Source organism: Meleagris gallopavo, chromosome 6 (genome assembly GCF_000146605.3).
Source record: "Meleagris gallopavo isolate NT-WF06-2002-E0010 breed Aviagen turkey brand Nicholas breeding stock chromosome 6, Turkey_5.1, whole genome shotgun sequence".
Taxonomy (NCBI): Eukaryota; Metazoa; Chordata; class Aves; order Galliformes; family Phasianidae; genus Meleagris; species Meleagris gallopavo.
Window position 1 is genome coordinate 19,250,554 of NC_015016.2, and position 18,329 is coordinate 19,268,882.

Consider the following 18,329-nt stretch of genomic DNA (forward strand, 5'->3'; position numbering starts at 1 on the left):
CTTGTGGTAAAAAGAATGTGTTTATTAGTTGGACTATTTTTTGAAAGAAAAAAGACAAAAAAATATCTTTTATCCTTGAATGAATCTGTAATCCCTCCTCAGGAGTCTGTTTCCAGTCTTTACAACCCCATGACTTTGTACTGCGGAAATCTGTTTTAGCCCTTTGCATTAGAAATGGTGACGCGGTCTTTCACCCTCAGAAGTGAAAATGCCATGTAATTCAAACTTTTCTGAAGATAAAAAGGAACTGAGAGTTTGTTGGTCACGTGTTTCACTTGAGGGTGTTGCTGAGTCTGACCTCAGCAGGGTTCCCAAACAGGAAACAGACTCCTGAGGAGGGATTACAGATTCATTCAAGGATAAAAGATATTTTTTTGTCTTTTTTCTTTCAAAAAATAGTCCAACTAATAAACACATTCTTTTTACCACAAGAAAGCAGGAAAGTTGTTTGAAGTCAGTGAGAGCAAGGAATGTAGTGATGAGACCCACATGTCTGAAGGACTGTTTATCAGGCTGTTGTGTGCTGAAGAAGAAGCGTGTCACCCCACACAGCCCGAGTCTGCATGTTTAGTTTCTATTAGACAAGTAACATTCATCAGTTTTACAAAATCCCGTTGCAAGTGGTAGAATTTGTTCTTCGTGCAGCTTGTGGTTACAGCTCCTCATTGATTACTGTTTCGTCTTTAATTAGAAAATATAGGATTTTGTTCAACCTGCATTTACTTTTGGGGCATGAGATGTCTTCAGTGGTGGGATGGATTTTCAGGTGCTCCCTGCTCTTGGACTTGTCTTGGACTTGGTCTTACAAGGTACCCGGTCTGTTTTATAAGTGTTCATGGTTCTGTACATAGCAAACCTCTGAGTAAACTTACGTATTTAACACATATTTAACGCACTGACTTCTGCGTAACTTTCTATCTTTAGCTTCTCTATTATTAAGAGAAAACATCAAGAATGTCTGAAACTTGAAAAGTAAAAGAAACGCAGATTTTCTGGCTTGTACAAGCTTTCTGAAGGCGGTAAGCAGATCTCTAAGTATTTTTAGCCAAATTGCTCTCATGGAATGTAACTCGTGAGGCAGGTGAGTGAATCTGGCATCGCGTGCATGAGCTGTGCTGGGACTCCGCTCCATATCCTCTCACTACCCAAGAGCTGGAGTTTAGAGTTTGCTTAATTTGAGTAGTAGAGGTTTGTGTGTGCATGCAAGGAGGATTGGGATTTTATTTAAGCTGTACCTCCAGCAAAACTGTGTGAACACAGGACATAAAGAAGGCTTGCTTATCTTTGCTGTTATAATTTTGCACAGCTCTGCCTCTTCTATTCAATATTAGGCATTTTATTAATGGACTCCTTACCTATGGCTTTGGTCGTGAATTAGATGCTAGAGCAAGAAAACATAAGAAAAAACATTGACTTCTGTCATAAATCAGCTTGTCATTAGTTTTTTTTTTCTTGTATATAAATTTATAGCTTAGCCATAGTTTTGTGAAGATAGCTTATTTCTAGTGCTTTATCTAAATGGAGCATGATGTTCCTGGAGAGGCCTCATTGTAGCTTCTGAATGTAAGTGTTGTGTTGTTGCATCAGAACTGAAACGTTTGATCTCCTGCCATTCAGATGTTGATGATGTCCATGGCTGTGTGGTGAATCTGATAGCATCTCCCGACAGGAGCAGTGTTACATCAGTGACCTGAATCACTGTGGTCCTCCTCTGGCCACGCTTCAGCAGGTCCACATCTCTGCTGTACTGAAGACTCCAGATTTGGTCACAGTCCTAATGCTTTGGAATTTCATGAGCTATATCCCCCATTTAAACACTACTTCTCGGAATATTTTGTCTGTAATTGATACTTAATTAGCTTAATGGAAAACAAAACAAAGCAAAGTGAGATTTTTTTTGGAAAAAAAAAAGAGTAAGCTACAGAAAGCTGTCTGAATGTGTGTAGAAACATAAATCCAGTGTCTCTGTGCAAACCAAGCTGAGGGCATTGCTTGCTGTGCTGTCCATTCACATTATTGTTTCTTCACACTACAGCAGGTGTAATATTTTGCAACAGAAGAAGAATTTGAAAGGCTACAATTTGGAGTTAATTTCCAATGAGTGATGTGCGTGACCTGCCAGGCTAGGCTTGTTTTTAGATATCATCTTGAGGAATGGTTTAAAATCATTTGATATCACTTCTTGATGTCTGGCTGAGATGTTGAACAGGCCAATGAGCAGCTGCCTCTGCTCTGTCCCAGTGATGTTGTTTGATCAGTGTTGTCATTAATTTGGCTGTAAGTGATGATGTTTTGGAAGAGATGAAGGCATCAGCTCTATATGTTCTACATATATTATACATATATTCTACATATAATGTTCTACACGTTAAGCCTACCGTTGTGGAGGATGCCAAAGAAGACAGAGAAGATGGTTTCCATTCTTCCCAGTGCAGATTGGAATTTAATTTTTATTTTACCTTATAATTAAATCATACATTTTGTTCAACATTTCATATCAGCATATCAAGTGAACGCTAGCGTGTCAGCATGTACTGGGCAGGATGGCAGTCTGTCCATCTGGCTGTCGGGCAGCAGAACTTTTGTTTGGGCAGTTGGGGCTTTTATTTTTGTGTTTGATTTCTTCTAAACCTTGTAAACAACAAGCTGACACCCTTTCCTTAATGAGTGATATTTTAAAACCTCGGCTGTCACCCATCCCTGTGCCATTCTGGTAAAACAGAGGAAAGCTGTGTATTCAGTTCAGATGGTGAACTTCTTGGAAGAAAAAAAAGGTGGTTGATTCGCTTTATCGATTACAGCAAATACTTTCTCAATTTCTGTGGCAGACAGCTACAGAATCCATATCATTCAATCTCACGCCGCAGCATTGAGGCAGCCCGATGGTTGGGCTCAGCTGCTCTCCTGCTCTCCTCTGCTGCCTCATTGCGCTGAGCGTGGCTCTGCTGTGCCTGCAGGCTGGTCTGTCTCCAGCTTTGTATCTTCTCTCTCACGTACTGTGAGCAGAGTGTGAACTGTAACTGGAATAAGATGCCCTTGGAAGATCTGTCGGAGGTTTGGATCACAGTTGCCAGAGGAGGTTTGTTGTATTTGGAAGATGTAGCTATATGTAAAATAAAAAAGAAAGGAAGAAGTCATTTTCCTTGTTTGAGAAGGCTGAGCAGGGGTTTGTTTTGGCTCTGCTGTTAGAGGAGGTGCTATTGATAAATAGTTACACTCTGTGTCTGTAAGTTCTAAGGAAAACTAAAGCAAAAACAAAGATGCTGCTCCTTCTCGTTGCCTGCTACAGATTGTGATCACCAGATTTTGTGGTATATTCCTGAAAGAGCAAACGTAAGCTTCCTTCCCCTCTCCTGTTACGTTTTTAAACTTATTTCTGAACTTCATCTGGAGTTCTGCATTACAGTTCACGTACAGTTAGAAGATGGTGCATTTTCTGCATAGAAGCTGAATCTTAAATGACAGAACTACATATCAGCGCGTGATGGAGTGCTTTGCTAAGGGCACTGCTTCCAAGGCAGAGATTCTTTAACACTGATGGCTTTTCTGTGTTAGTAACAATTTGAGATTGGCTGCGTATCTATTTTGTTTTATCTGCTTTCTTTCAGTAGCTGTGTATCACACTTAGCAGCAGGTAAGATCCCGCTGACTGGTGTGTGTGCTTCCCTTCAGAAGATCATTGGGGAGATTCACTTGGGGCAGTGCAGCTTAGTCTGTCCACAAGGAACACGGCAAAGAGAAGTTCTCACGTTCATAAGACCCTCTGGTCTTTGTGTCTTCAGTGATTGTGTAGTTCTTTCTGAAAAAAATGTACTTGTTGTCATTTGGTGTTAGTGGGTTTTCATAGGTTGTGTAAAAGAGTATGATAGTATGGTAAAATTGTGTTAAAAGAAGTTGACAGGAAACCTACACGTGTCATTTTTGTGACCTTTGTATCCTCTCTTCATAGAACTATGCAGCGCTGATATGGCAGCAAATTAATGACGACAAGCAGAGCTCAAGAAAAAAGGCTGTGTTTGGAATCCAACTCACAGAAGAAAAGCTTAATGACTTCCGTGATGAGCAGATTGGGCAGCTGAAGGAGCTGATGGATGAGGCTACCAAACCTAAGCAAAAAAACACCATTTCTGAAAACTCAGAACACAAAAGCTGAAAGGTTCTGAACATTTGACTTAATGCATACAGAACCATTTTGAAACTTCCTTTTCCAGCTGGGGTAGAATGTGATTTCTGTGGAATGATGGCTGCTGCTGATGCCATAACCTGTCTGAAGGTGGCATCTCTGACTTTTTATGCAATTATGTCTGGTAAAATGGAATCCTTATGACAATTTTATGTTAATTGCAATGTTTTTGTTTTTCTAGTGGAAGGTGGAGACTTAAAGAATTTGGTAACACTAATTTGATGTTTTAAAAATAGAAGATTTTAATTTTAATCGACTGACAGAGCAAAACTTCTTTCCATTTTTACATCATCCTCTGCCGTAATGGAGAAGGTACAGTTAACATTTGTTTTTCTGATGTGGATTCAATAGACAAAGAACAAAAGTATGGAGCTAAAGTGCATTCATTTGAATGGAAATAAATGATCAGTATTGGAAACGTACTGTTGTTAATTCTTCTTCATTGTGAAATGTGCTTTAAAATAAAAGATGCAATTCATTATTAAATTGATTTTGAAGAAATCATTGGTTTACGAAGGAAATTATTTTATTCACACGTGTGATGCATACCTTTTTAAAAACTGTTCATTATTTTGATCTGTTAGCGTTCAAGTAGTCTTTAAAAGCTTTGTGTCCCATCCAACTCGTTATTTTATGTTGAGCAGAATTTATAAGCACCTCAGTTGCCAAAGTTATCCATTTCATAATGCAGTGTAGCGAACATCAGTGATTTTTGGTAATGGATCAACTGTCATCGGGACCATGCGTGCCTATTGTAATACACTGTTGCAACTAAAAGTAACAATCCTACTTCATCTGCTAAGAAAACACCTCCCTTACTATGCAAAAGACAGCTTTCATTTCATATTCCAAACTGAGTTTTATATTATTAGTTTTGTTCTATTTCTGAACCGTTTGCTGTCTGTTACCCATGGAATATTTGAGACAACATAATTTCTTTCCACTTTGGGAATAACAGCTTTGATATGTAAGCACATTTCTACCTGTCTGGGGTTCTAACAGTATGCTGTTTGCCAGAGCTTCATGCCTGATTCTTAACAGAGCAAATCTGGGGAGCAGACTGCTTGTCTCTGCCATACCTGTCTTCCCATTTCTGAAGCCTTTGCTGGGACTTTAGGTTGCAGGTTGCTCATTTCTATTAAAAGGTCAACTTCTAGACTCCAGCGTAAGTTATGCTTGCAGTTTGCTGCAGTACATCTTCCTCTGGCAGCTCTGCTTTTTGTGTTATAAGAGCACCCTTTAGCATCAAGGCATGGTTGCAAAGTGCCTAACAGAAACAGAGATTAAAGGGCAGAGATGATACCCAGGCTGGAGGGCTGGGGTTTCCAAATCTTGGGTCTTGACACTTCAAGGACACGGAGAGAATGGCAGCTCCCTTCTGATCTACTGCTTTCCTGGGCCTCACCTCAGTAACCACGTGGGAAGCAGATGGGACGTGTGCAGAAAGCCTGAAAACTCTCTCCAATGCTGTTGTTCACACATAACTAAAGCTTTTTGTACTTCAAGGCTATAAAGATCTAATACAACTCCAGAATTTAAAGCAGAAGGATATATTGTGTTGCACCTTCAGATTTACAGTAACCAGTAATTTGCCAGGTTAGGTTTGCCAGAGTTTGGTCCCACTCCTTGACTGCTCTACACTTGTCTAATTTCAGCATCCACATTGTTTCAAATTTCTTTGAAATACTATGATATGGGACCATGATTAACATATTTTAGGCAATTTGTGAGTTTAATTGAGCTAGTTAGAAAATACAAAACTAGAAACTAATACTTTTGTATCTGCTCATATGTACGTAGATAACACACATTTCTGGAGGCTAAATTAATTCATAATGAAAAATTGCTCTTTGGTATGAAAAATTCAAGCTTGAAATGAGACCTAAGTGAATTGGAGATTAGGTAAACATCTGCATGCTCACCATTTTCTATTAACTTTTTTCTTTCATTCCCAGTAGTAGACAGTATTCTGTACTGCATTTGTGTTCTTGCTGTTTAAAAAAACTCTTACAAAAGCCAAAATACCACATGAAGGAGCAAAACGCCTTTAAGGATGGCTGATTCCAACACAGCCAGTGCAAGCAGTAAGGCATACTGTGATCCAGGCAGCAAATAAATGTATGCATTTATCAATGGCCATTATTTGCAGAAGGCAAGGAGTGACACTTTTATTTTGAAGGCATGGGATACTTTTTATGGGGAATTTTACACAGTATTGAATGGATAATTAACAAAGGAAAGCATCCATCAAAATTACTTCAGAACTGCAAGCAGTTGGTGATTTGAATTGGCAAAATACTTGCTTAGGGAAAAGATACTAATTACCTTACGAAAAATATAATGAATTATAATGAAAAAAACCTCCCACAATGAAGAATAATTATAACCACATTAGAAATTAGTACAAAGTTTTAAACTGTGCTTTTATGTTTTGTATAAATCATTTGCTTTTACGCAGATAAAGATTGAAAAGCCGCTACCAGCCTTACAAGAACTCCTTCACTCCGTTCAGCTCATCCATGAAGGATGACCCTTTGTGTTTGGGTGATCCATCATTCATTGGCCATTGAGAGTTAAAAGTGAGTGACAAAGTTCATTGGTTAACTTGGTGGGACCTTGTCTGTGCTAACACCTTGAGTGATTGCCTGGCAGCTGGGAGGATGCGGAAATGAGCAGAAGGTTGTGGTGGCTGAACAAGACACGTGGGCTGAGGTGGTATCAGCAAGCAAACAGTTTTGAGAAATACATCTCTCTGAAATTATCACACTTTGGATATGCAAAATACAGCTGTAGATCTCAACAAGAACAACAAAATAGTCATTCCTCCAGTGTTTTATTACTTCAGTGTTGTGAGTTCATCTTCTTTTTTTTCTTTAAACTGTCTGTCTAGCAGAAACTATTAGTAAATTTTCTTTCTTTCTTAAAAATAAACAGCATAATGAAAACAGAATTTATGAAGGAGTTACATTCCTCAGCTACTTAGAGTTGCTTTAATCTTTTTGAATTACTAGTGGGCTTTCTGTTTTTTCTTGCATCTGTATTTATGAGCAGCTGGTTATTCACTGATGATTCAGAAGCTAAAATTTCACTGGCTTCTAGATAGCAGTATTGAGCAGTAAGACCTCCTCCAACTGTTGTAATCCGCCTTACTCACAGAACCATTCAATCACAGGGGTTGAAAGTGACCTCAAGAGGATCATCAAGTCCAACCCCCCACTAAAGCCGTTATCCTACATTAGGTCACAAAGGAGAGTGTCCAGGCAGGTTGGATATCTCCATAAAAGGAGACTCCATGTCCTCTCCGGGCAAACTGTTCCAGTGCTTCATCACTCTTACCATAAAGAAGTTCTTCCATACATTAGCATAGAACTTCCTATGTTCAAGTTTCAGGCCATTACTCCTTGTCCAATTGTTGTTTACTCTGTAGCTGAAGTAATTGTGGAAGATCCCACAGGCGTTATGGTGCCTGTAACACATGGACTACAGTTTTAATGCCCGTAGACATCCCAATATCATCATTTTCAGCTTATGTTTGATGCCTGCCTTGCTGTCTGCTTCTTTCAGAGAAACAGCTGTGATTGCTGTGGTGAAGGATGTGTTTTATGGATTGCTATGGATAATGTGTTGCAAAGATCAAGTTTCTCTGAGGCTGTGGCTGCCTTGACATGCAGTGATGGCTCAGGTAAATACCTGAACAATTACAGCTTCTCATTTAGCTGTAACAGTTTTGACAAATTACAGATTATCACAGAATAGAAAGACGTGACATTACCTAATTTAAAATCACAGAAGAACTCAGTTCCTTTAAAAAAAAAAAAAGCAATTCAGTTATATATATATAAACAGAAAGCCTTTTTTTTCACTGATTGTATGCTTGTAAAAGAAGGCCATTTTCAGTTCCCAGACAGGTAAAGGGCTTTACGTTTATATAATCAACTTTCCATTTACATTCACCTAAAGATGTAATCCAAGTACCAGAAATGCTTTCAAAGATGCAGCCTCTCAGGGGAACGTAACCCTTTTCATACAATTGAAAGTATCATCAAAGCTGTTGATTCACAGTGCTTTCAAACAATCCATTAGGATAATACAGTAATTTCATACATTGCCGTTTTGGCCAGATGATTTGTGTTTACAGCTATCAGAAGTTGAGTTTTTTCAGTGCACGTATTCTACATGGATGGTATTGGAAGTGAGAATGATGATATTTGTAAAACTGAGGGAGGAAAACACTTCTTGTTGCTATGAGGGCTAGAGTTTGTGCAGCAGCCACTTGCTCTGCATCTCTGCCATCTCCTCCATCTTGTGGCCCCCTCTCCACACTCCTCACTTCCCACCCTTCACCCCACAAAACGAAAACAAAAAACAAATCCAAACAAAAACCTCTGGTGCGTGAGATTATAACTTGAATGTCCCATCAGCAGTATAAGAAGGACGCAGATGACAGGAAAAGAAGGAAAAAGTCTTTGAAGCAGAACAGCCCTTTGCAGAGATGGGAAAGGGGCTGGAGGAGGGCCTGGGACATGAGAGGGCACAGGAACAACCACTTGCTGCAAGGCATGGAAGGATCCAGTGCTCCCTGTCCACAGTCACTGCTCCAAGCCCCTCAGCTCGTGCATATCATCATCAGGGGTCTGCAGAGAACAGCGTGATGTATTTTAATATAAGACCTACCTGTATTTGCTGTATTATCAGTTTTTTAACATGGATATGACTTCTGAGACTCAACCTTCTAAATAGTTGTGAGAGAGTCTTCCCTTGCTAGTCCGCTCCCTGAGGCAAAATCTACTGCAAAAATTGCATGGCTTTGTAGTAAAACACAAGTGTGTTATCTGTTTTGTGTATGTGATTGTCATGGATACAGAGACACTGCATGAAGTCTGTGCTCTTCTGTACTGCCGATCAAAGCATGAAGTGTGCCTGATCACATTGCTACAGTAAGTAGATTGTTGCAGTGTTTGCTTAGGAATAGTTCTGAAAGCAGCTTTAAGATTTCAAAAAATGATGTGTCTTAAGCACAACAGACTGCCCTTTCAAAAAATGCTGCATCTGCACCAAAGAGTGAGATTCTGCCAGACTAAAGCTATAATATGGCACAGGATTTAAAACCTGGAGCAGTGGGAGAAGACATCCCCTAACACAGTGAGATCAAAGAGGTGTCAGAGCTTTGTGGAGAAATATCCGTTTTTGTTTTATGAGCACCGAGGCTGGAGGAACACATGAGAAGGCTGCATGGCTCCATCCCTAACTATCCAGATACATCAGCACCTCCTTCTGTTTGTCACAGAGCCATGGAGACATTTAGGTTGGAAAAGACTTAAAATCAAGTCCAGCCATCAGTATAAACACTACAAAATCCACCACATAATGATGACCCTTATTGCCACTTCCAAATTTCTAAAGTGCCTGCAGGGATGGCAGCTCCACCACATCCCTGGGCAGCCTGTTCCAATGCCTAAATGCGCTTTGAAGAAATATTCCATTCTCTTTGAATAAATATTCCATTCTAAGCATCCCCTGGCACAGCTTGAGTCTGTTTCCTCATGTCCTATCACTTATCACCTGAGAATGGAGAGCAACATCCATTTCTCTACAGTCTCCTCAGAGGGTATTAACTTTGTAAGGAGGTAACATCACAATGGCCATATGTGTCTGTTGCAGGTCATGGCCAAATCATTGTGCTTCCCCACCAGTACTTGTGCATTAGTTCAGAAGCAGCATTTCACCAAATGGAGGTGCTCCAGGATCAGTAAGCCATACTGAGCTAATCTCCTGGTTCTCGTTCCTCAGTTCACATTGGCTCTGCCAAGTGCCAGCTGGCTCCCAAAGAACGTGCTGCCCTCCTGGCTATCTGGTAGCAGTTCCAATAGCCTCTATGCAGTAAAAGCAGCCGGGCTGAGGTTGTGCTGCCTTTTGTGCTGGCTAGCACTGATTTAGAGTATGGCAAACAGCTTTCTGAGGAAAAAATAAACAGCAGTGATTGCCAGGAGACATGTTACAGATATTTACTGCTTAAATTCCTTCTCTTAAACTGTGACAGTCATTTTGCAAGTTGCCAGTATAAAAGCTCATTTCTGAGCTCACTGTGTAGCTTGGTAATACCTACACAGTGAGACAAAGCAAGGGGTGTTGACCTGGAATGCCTAGGGGCATGCGATGTTAGAGAAAACTTGTAAAAGCTGGTTATATACTATCGACATGGTACAATGTGAATGTTTATTTCAAAACCGATATCCAACAGACTTTGTTTCTTTTCAGTTCCTGGTGCTCTACTCCTCTATCAGTTGGCAATATATTGCATTTGTCTTCCCCAAGCTGAGTCTGCTGTGCTCTTGGTGTTAGCTGGTGGTGTGGCTGGGTGCACACCTGGCAGCTGCCCATGGCCAACCAACACCACTGGGGTTCTTAAGGCATCTGTACAAAGTTCTTTAAGTAAATTAGATGATACAAATCTGAGAATACCTGGACTATGCCACACTGAGAAGAAGGATTTAAACAGAGAGAATAATGTTATGCTTACTCCTGAAGAGAATATGTGGAATGAGATGTGTGTACAGTTCTGTGAATGCATCATGTGAACATTATGTGATGTACAGTCACTGCTTGGTCTAATCAGTGCCATATCTACCCTTCTAATAAAACAGATCCCTATGTGATTAGCTATGGTGTAGTAATTTGTAAGAGCAAAACTTTGTTTCCTGCCTAAAGGGAACTGGGAAGTGCTATAAACATGAAATATCAGTGCTACCTGTGTGCATAATCAATGGATATACAGATGGTATGTATGTATGTATGTATGTATGTATGTATGTATGTATGTATGTATGTATGTATGTATCCAGGAGCTTAGTGAATATAATTAATATCAGAGTAATGAGAGAAAGTCACTCACCCTGTCCTGGGCTCATGAGATGAACTCCAATGGAGCAGATCTCCAGAGAGACCCTTCCCCACTGGCAGTCAGCTCTTAAATGGGTCCAGGAGAGGTGGAGCCAGGCTCTACTCCTTCCTGCAGCACAGGTGAATTGCCTTCACCTGTGCTCCCATGGCTGACTCATTGCTCGCCTCAGGTGATCAATCAGAGGTTCAAGCCATGATTCAGCAGCCCCATACACTGTGGAATTCAACTGCTGTTTTACAATATCTGTTATGATTAACAGTATGCCATGCAGTGTGTTTCTTTGGGAATACAAAGCATAATGCTTAGTTGTTTTTAGAAGCTGAACCATATGCTCTAGCTTTCATTTGGTTCCTTTCTAAACATCACTGGGACATCACAACTCTGCTACATCCTTCATGGCTGTGGCATGTGGTGGTAGGGACTGTGAAACATCCATCCCATGTGGAAGAGGGGAGATGGGAAAGGAGGAGACTTTTTAGCAGGGTCTGTTGTGGCAGGGCAAGGGGAAATGGTCTCAAACTAAAACAGGGGAGATGGAGATTGGTTAGAAGTTCTTTGTGATAAGGGTAGCGAAGCACTGGCACAGGTTGCCCAGAGAGGTGGTGGATGTCCTATTCCTGGAGACAATCAAGGTCAGGCTGGAGGGGGATCAACCTGATGTAGCTGTAGGTGTCCCTGCTCATTACAGGGGGGTTGGACTAGATGGCCTTTAAGGGACCCTTCCTACTCAAAGAATTCTGTTACTCTATGATCACCATTGCTCAGATAAGTAGGGGTCTCCACTGCCATTGCAAGGAAGCTGTGAGCTTCCCTGGCATCTTTAACACGTTCTGGAGGTGTTAGAAATGAGTGCTTGTCCCATCTCTGTCATGGGTAGCCAGCAAGTCTCTTGGAAATTACCTTTGGTGTGGATATGCTCAGATTTTCCTTTCCTATGAACTGTTCTTCTATCTTGCCCTTTTGGCAGGAAAGTGCGTGTTACTTCTGCCTCTTCTCAGGCACCTACAGATCTGAGATCAAAGCATTTCCAAATTGGGATTTTTCAGCCTCAGGGTAACAGGTAAGGTGTTCAGTCTCAACTATTCACAAAAAATAGCCCTAAAAATTCAAATCTTTATATAAAAAATGCACTGTTTTTAATGAAGTTGGACAACAAGCTCCCAGACAGAGAGGTTATTCTTTTTTTTTAGCAATTCTCAGACCCTGTGCTGATCTAAAGATGTATTACGTATCTTGGAGCACATCTGCCCTGCAGGCTGCAGTGGGATGAGCCGGCCTGCTGCTGCTCCCCGCTGCTCCCCTGCTATCTGCCATCCCCACTCTGCTGCCTTTGGGCAGCACGGCAGAGCATGATCAAGTTTGAGGAATGGAGCTCATCACTAGAGACACAGCCTTTGCCATAAACTGGTGTTTCTTCTGCTCTCTCTGTGGTGCTCTGCCTGGATGGCATGTCACCAAAATCCAGGGGTGCCCCAGAGCTTGGGGATGGCGTGCTGCTGAGGAGTGCACCTGAGCAAAGCTGTGATGGTATTCTCTTCTCTTTGCCAACATATGGGACAGACAGTTCCTTTTTTGTGACTTCGGAACAAAGGCCTTACAATGCATTTGATGTGCAATGTGCTTCAGAAGAATTTGGAAGTAGCCGTATGAACAATTTATAGTGGTTGGCATGTTGCAGTGAAATATTTATAGAGGTACTATATTCCAGTGAGTTATGTTGCTGGTTCCTGCAACTCGAATGATAAAAATGTCCTTTGTAATCTACAGAAAAGAGACTCATCAGTGCTGTGGATATAAGATTTGCAACCAATACTGCCATCGTCTATCTGGAGCACAGGAAATTGGCAAACACCTTTCCTACAATAAATCCCCAATATGGCACATATGGTGGAGGTGGTGGCACAGTTCACCTGCGCACACAGAGCCAGGTAGGTGTTGTTTGTACCAGTGAGGAAATGGGTCCGTGCTGCAGGTCTGGCCAAAGCGCTGGCAGTGGCTGGTGTAGGAACAAAGCAAAGCCAACAGCAAATTTCTTCACATTCCTCTGTGCTGGGAGATAGGAAGTGCAAAGTCTGTAATGCCTGCCTGGAGGCAAGAACAGTATTTCATGTGTTTTAGAGGGAACCCTCCCATTCTCTGGGCATACAGATAGATGTTGGTGCAGAAAAAAGATGCAAATGAATGAGTTTTCATCAAGAGCAGAAGTGAGCTATGAAACTGCTCATTACAGTGGTGATTTTCTCTTTTAACTGCAGAATGAGACTCCAAGGGATTTAAGACAAAAAGTCTTGAAATGAAGTCTTCCTTGACCATGGAGGATTTATTTTGGTTCTTCCTCCAAGAGTGATTTTCCTTCCTTGGATGTAAGTGCCAGGATGTAAGGATGCCAGGATGTAAATGTCTTGGATGTAAGAAGCCAGGAGTCTCTGGCACACTCCCTGCTGGTGCACCAGGGTGCACAGACATCTTTGGGACTACCAAGGAATAAAGCTGGTGTATTTTTGTCAGGTTGCCATTCTTCTGCTTTGTGGCATAACCTCAGTCTTGGAGACACTAAATCTGCCCAGTGCCTAATTGGTTTTCTGCACCTCAACACTGTATGGTTCTGTGATGCTAGGAGACTTCACCCTCCTCACTCTCAGAGTTTTTCAGTAGTCAGCAGCACAGAATAGTAAATGATGTTTCCTGTAAGCAGGCCATTTATAAACAGGATCGTTGTTATTTTAGCATAGCTCTATATGAATTTGTCTTCATACCACTTGGACAGCTAATTCTGCTCTGAATCCAGCATGAAAGCGTGTAGTGATCCATCACAGAAATCATTGCTGCTCAGAGTTTAATTTTTCAGCAAATAAAGAAGTGATTGAAACTTGCTATTATCCTACTCAAGTGAGTTTTTTCAGAAGAATTAATAATTCCCTGTTATTTTAGTACAAATTGGCATAATGAGCTGTCTGCGTGCTATTATCTCTGAGCATTAACTGCCTCTACTATGTAGGATAATACTCAGAATAATTATTACTTATCTGCATGTACATACAACGAGTAATAAAATAATTAGACCTTTTAAAACAGCGGATAGAAAAGATTCCACTTACTGTAATTCTGACTTTCTGATTATAAGGTTGAGATAAATAAAGGGTGACATTCTATCAGTGTGACAAGCCAGCAAATGCCGTGTTTATAGATATCAGTACTGCCTGTATATTTTCCGAGCTCCTGAATGAGCAAAGGTTTGAATAAGGATGTGGAAGAGGTGAGCTGCACAGCCGCCATGGGTTTGATGGGTGGATCGTGTTGGGTCAATATTAAAATGTTTAAATGGGGAGGTAATAGCACTGTGAGTTTTCCCCTTTGCCCATTGCTCTTTGTTTCCAAGAACTGCGCTTCTATTTATCACACCTCCACCCATGCCCCCCACGAGCACACTGGCAGAGCTGCTCTGAGCATACATACGTTCTTGGCCTGGGATTTTCCTCATCAGCAGCCTCCAGAGAGCGACCTTCTGACTGGCACGCACCCCGTGCATGGGCCCTAAACTATGATGGTGGGTGTTATCCATTGTTTAAAGGATAATTATTTTAAGGGGGATTTTTTGCTTGCCTGTTTCTTCTAGGACACCTTGGGAATAATGGAACCATGTCCGATAATGAAGACAAGCCAATTCATCTCATACTCCCTTGCAAATCCCAGCCCTGGGTTAATCACTCAGATGATTAGGAGCTGGAAGCAGACTGGTGGAAGATTTTAATTCTGTTTGTTGAGAATTGTAAACATAATTGATTTACATTTCTCTTCAATAAGTTAATTTGAGAGAGCATTCCCATCGAGAATAATATCAGATTCAAGGCTATATGGCTTACAAACTTCAGTGACTCCACTGGAGAAAATACAGATCACTCCTTGCTGCAAAAGGATGAAAAGGAGAGAGACTAATGACTGATAAATGTTGGCTTCCTGTAAACAGAAAATTACCAAATCTGACAACTACTATACGTAAGTATGGTAGCACAAGAAGCAACATGCTCCCTATTATCACTGATAAGTTAATGGATCAGTGCTGAAATTCAAATAAATAATTTAAAAATAAATTCTTTGGGGGGAAAAAAAAAAGTCCTCAGCTTGATTTAGAATAGTTTTGTTTTTATAAAAAACTTGATTTCCCTCAAATACTATGGTTAGCTGAAGGTTTGGTGTACTTTACCACCATAAAATGTAGTTTGATTAAAGATGATGATCCCTGCAGAAGGAGATCCCTTTAGATTAAACCCTCTGCTTTTGGTTGGTGGGGTCAGGGAGAGGGTGGGAAGGAGCTGAGGGCTGAAATGCAGCAGACTCAGATTCAGACTCCTGCTGGTGCAGCATAGCTAAAGTGTTACTGGCCTGTCTGAACTCTGTCTCTCCTCTCCTCTCCTCTCCTCTCCTCTCCTCTCCTCTCCTCTCCTCTCCTCTCCTCTCCTCTCCTCTCCTCTCCTCTCCTCTCCTCTCCTCTCCTCTCCTCTCCTCTCCTCTCATTTAAAAGATACCTTTGAGATTCCTGCATGAAACCAGATCTATGTGAGTTTTTTGGGGAGAGGCTGGATATTTTCTGCCTCGTCCTTGATCCATGTCAAATATGACCCATTCTTTGTGTTGAGTTTTTCCTATTCGTTCTTCAAAATTTGCTTTAATTGTGGAATGTATGGCAATGGTATATCTATTCTGAATAGGTCCCTGGTAACCAGATACCAGCTCTGATGGATTTGACCTAATTTCTGTTGTGAAACCACATTACTCCTCATGCCCTTGGAAAACACGCTCATTCTGGTTTCCTATCTCATTTCCAACTCATTTAGAAACAGTTTTACAGCCTTTATTTTCCTCTACAGCCCCAAGCTCCTGAAACTTTTTTTTTGTATTAGAAAAATTCAGTGCTTTCCAATGGGACAATATTTTGCTTATGAAAAAGGAAAACATTTTTAGACCTGTTCTTCACAGGATGAGCTGCTGCCCTTTGTTGTTCATCACAGTGACTCATGGCAGCTTCACTGCTTTTGGGAAGTACTCTCTTGCCCAGCAGGAGCAAGCCCTGTGGGTGGGGAACCTGATGCTGGTGGGATACTGAGATGTACAGAAATGGGGTATTATCCATTATGATCGTCTCCAAATTTCAGATTAATTTGTTCATAGGGATGAATGCACTCAGCGTGTTTTGTTAATCAGTTTCTTGCTTGCATACACACTAGATGAAACCACTGTGCTCATTCATGCTCAGTCCAGGAGCAGCTCTGATGGCTCTCATATTTCTGTTTTCAATCTGTGCTTCAGAAACTCTGGAAATCTGCTAGTTACATAGGTGTCACGTTAGTGCTTTCGGTAGCTCTTCAGTTCAGAGCTGCATATACCTACTGTTTGCAGTGCTTTTTACCCACAGTTTTACCTCTGACAGTAAAACAGAAGCCCTGGAACAAAGAGCTGGAGTGCATCATAACTCCCTTCATTGCCCCTTGCAACTTACCACACTGCAAACCCCAGGTAAAACTTGGAATGAATTTCCAGAACATCCCCCTGCCACTCCCTGCTCCAGCCTTCCATTATTTGCTTACACTTTTTGAAGTCAGCCTGGACTTTTACGAGCTTGAGTTCATTTGCATTCCCATCAGAGCATGGGCTTCCCTCTTTGCACTGCAGCTTTTGGGTCTTGCAGCGAAATCCAATCTGCAAAGTACGATATTTTACAGAATCATAGAATGGCCTGGATTGAAAAGGACCTCAAAGATCATCAAGTTTCAACCCCCTGCTATGTGCAGGGTCGCCATCCAGCAGCCCAGGCTGCCCAGAGCCACATCCAGCCTGGCCTTGAATGCCTCCAGGAATGGGGCATCCACAGCTTCCTTGGGCAACCTGCTCCAGTGCGTCACCACCCTCTGAGTGAAAAACTTCCTTCTAATATCTTATGATGTGCCTGCTCTAGTTCACCCAGGGAAGACAAGGCAATCATGCTGGGGACATAACACAAGATGGACCTGCTCTGGCTGACTCGCATTGCTGTGCACAGGCCTCAGAGCGAAGAGCAGCACTGCAAATAAGACAGAATTGTTAGCAGGTCATGTTACCAGTTCATAAAAACAAAGTCAATTTACTTCATTTCGAATTAACCAATCACATTATTTTTATCAGATTCTGTACAACAATATTTCACAGGTAATTTAACATGACACAAGGAAATTAACATCACAGATAAATGTCAGTGTAAGTATCATGAGAAATAAATCTACTGGTGTGAGCTCACAGAGTACACGAGATTAATTAAATGGAACCATTCAGTTTTAGCCAGATACCTTAATTATAGCAATCCTGATTGGCAAGCAGATTACTTAATGAGTTACAAAATATATATCATTTAAATGTTCATTTTCTGGATACAAAATAGATTTTTATTTGCTTCATTGCATCTTAGTGTGAAAACCTAGAATACATTAGCAAATGAGATATTAAAAAGTCTAGAAAGCTATTTCACTGTTCTAGTTTTTTCACTTATGTGGGATGTGCTTTTTAGGGGAGATTTTTCTAGGCAAAGACTGTACTGAAGGCATTATGGGTCTATGCCAGATAGGGTCAGAGATGATGAGAGCCTGTCTGACAGCCTCATCCCAGATATTCACCTGCAGTTTATGGTGAAGTTTTTCAGCACATCCACCCCCACTTGGCTACAGCTGGATAACTTCATTTGTGGACACTTTTTCTGCAAATTGAAGAAGTCTGGTTCTCAGCTCAGCTTGATGCACTTTCACAGGAGGGAGAGGAGATTAGAAGAGAGAAAACAAAATAATTTGTTGCAAACCTGTAGCATAGAGAACAAGGAAGGTAAAAGGAGAGGTAGAGCCTAGGTGGGTGATGGACTCTGCCTGCAGAGGAGTGAGATAGCACTAAGCTAAGAAGGACAGAGAAGGTATTATCAAACTTTTCTTAATGCAAGCACTCTCTGGATGATTTTTAATGTAACTGCCACTCTCAGGTGCTCCAACTGCTATGATATCCTACCTTATCCTAGAGTGTCAAGAATTTGTGCTAGATGCATTACACATTTGGAGGGAGCCAGTCTCAAAATGATTCACACAGCCTTTCTGTACAGTCTTTGTGTCACCACTGGTCTGTCTGTCTTCTTCTTGCTGCTAACGAGCCAAAGCTCTGCAGTGCCGAGCTGCGTTTTTTAGCTGAATAAGTAAATGCAAAGAAGGGGGGAACCAGCTGAGCTTTCGAGCC

General features: G+C 41.2%; 1 long non-coding RNA gene across 1 annotated transcript; it reads left to right on the plus strand.

Moving 5' to 3' along the window:
* Nucleotides 1–5,796: 5,796 nt before the first annotated feature.
* Nucleotides 5,797–15,509, plus strand: LOC116216739. Its single transcript, XR_004160097.1, has 4 exons — nucleotides 5,797–6,762; nucleotides 12,052–12,144; nucleotides 12,852–13,012; nucleotides 14,701–15,509. It is a non-coding gene; the product is annotated as an uncharacterized LOC116216739 (long non-coding RNA).
* The last annotated feature ends 2,820 nt before the right edge of the window (nucleotides 15,510–18,329 follow it).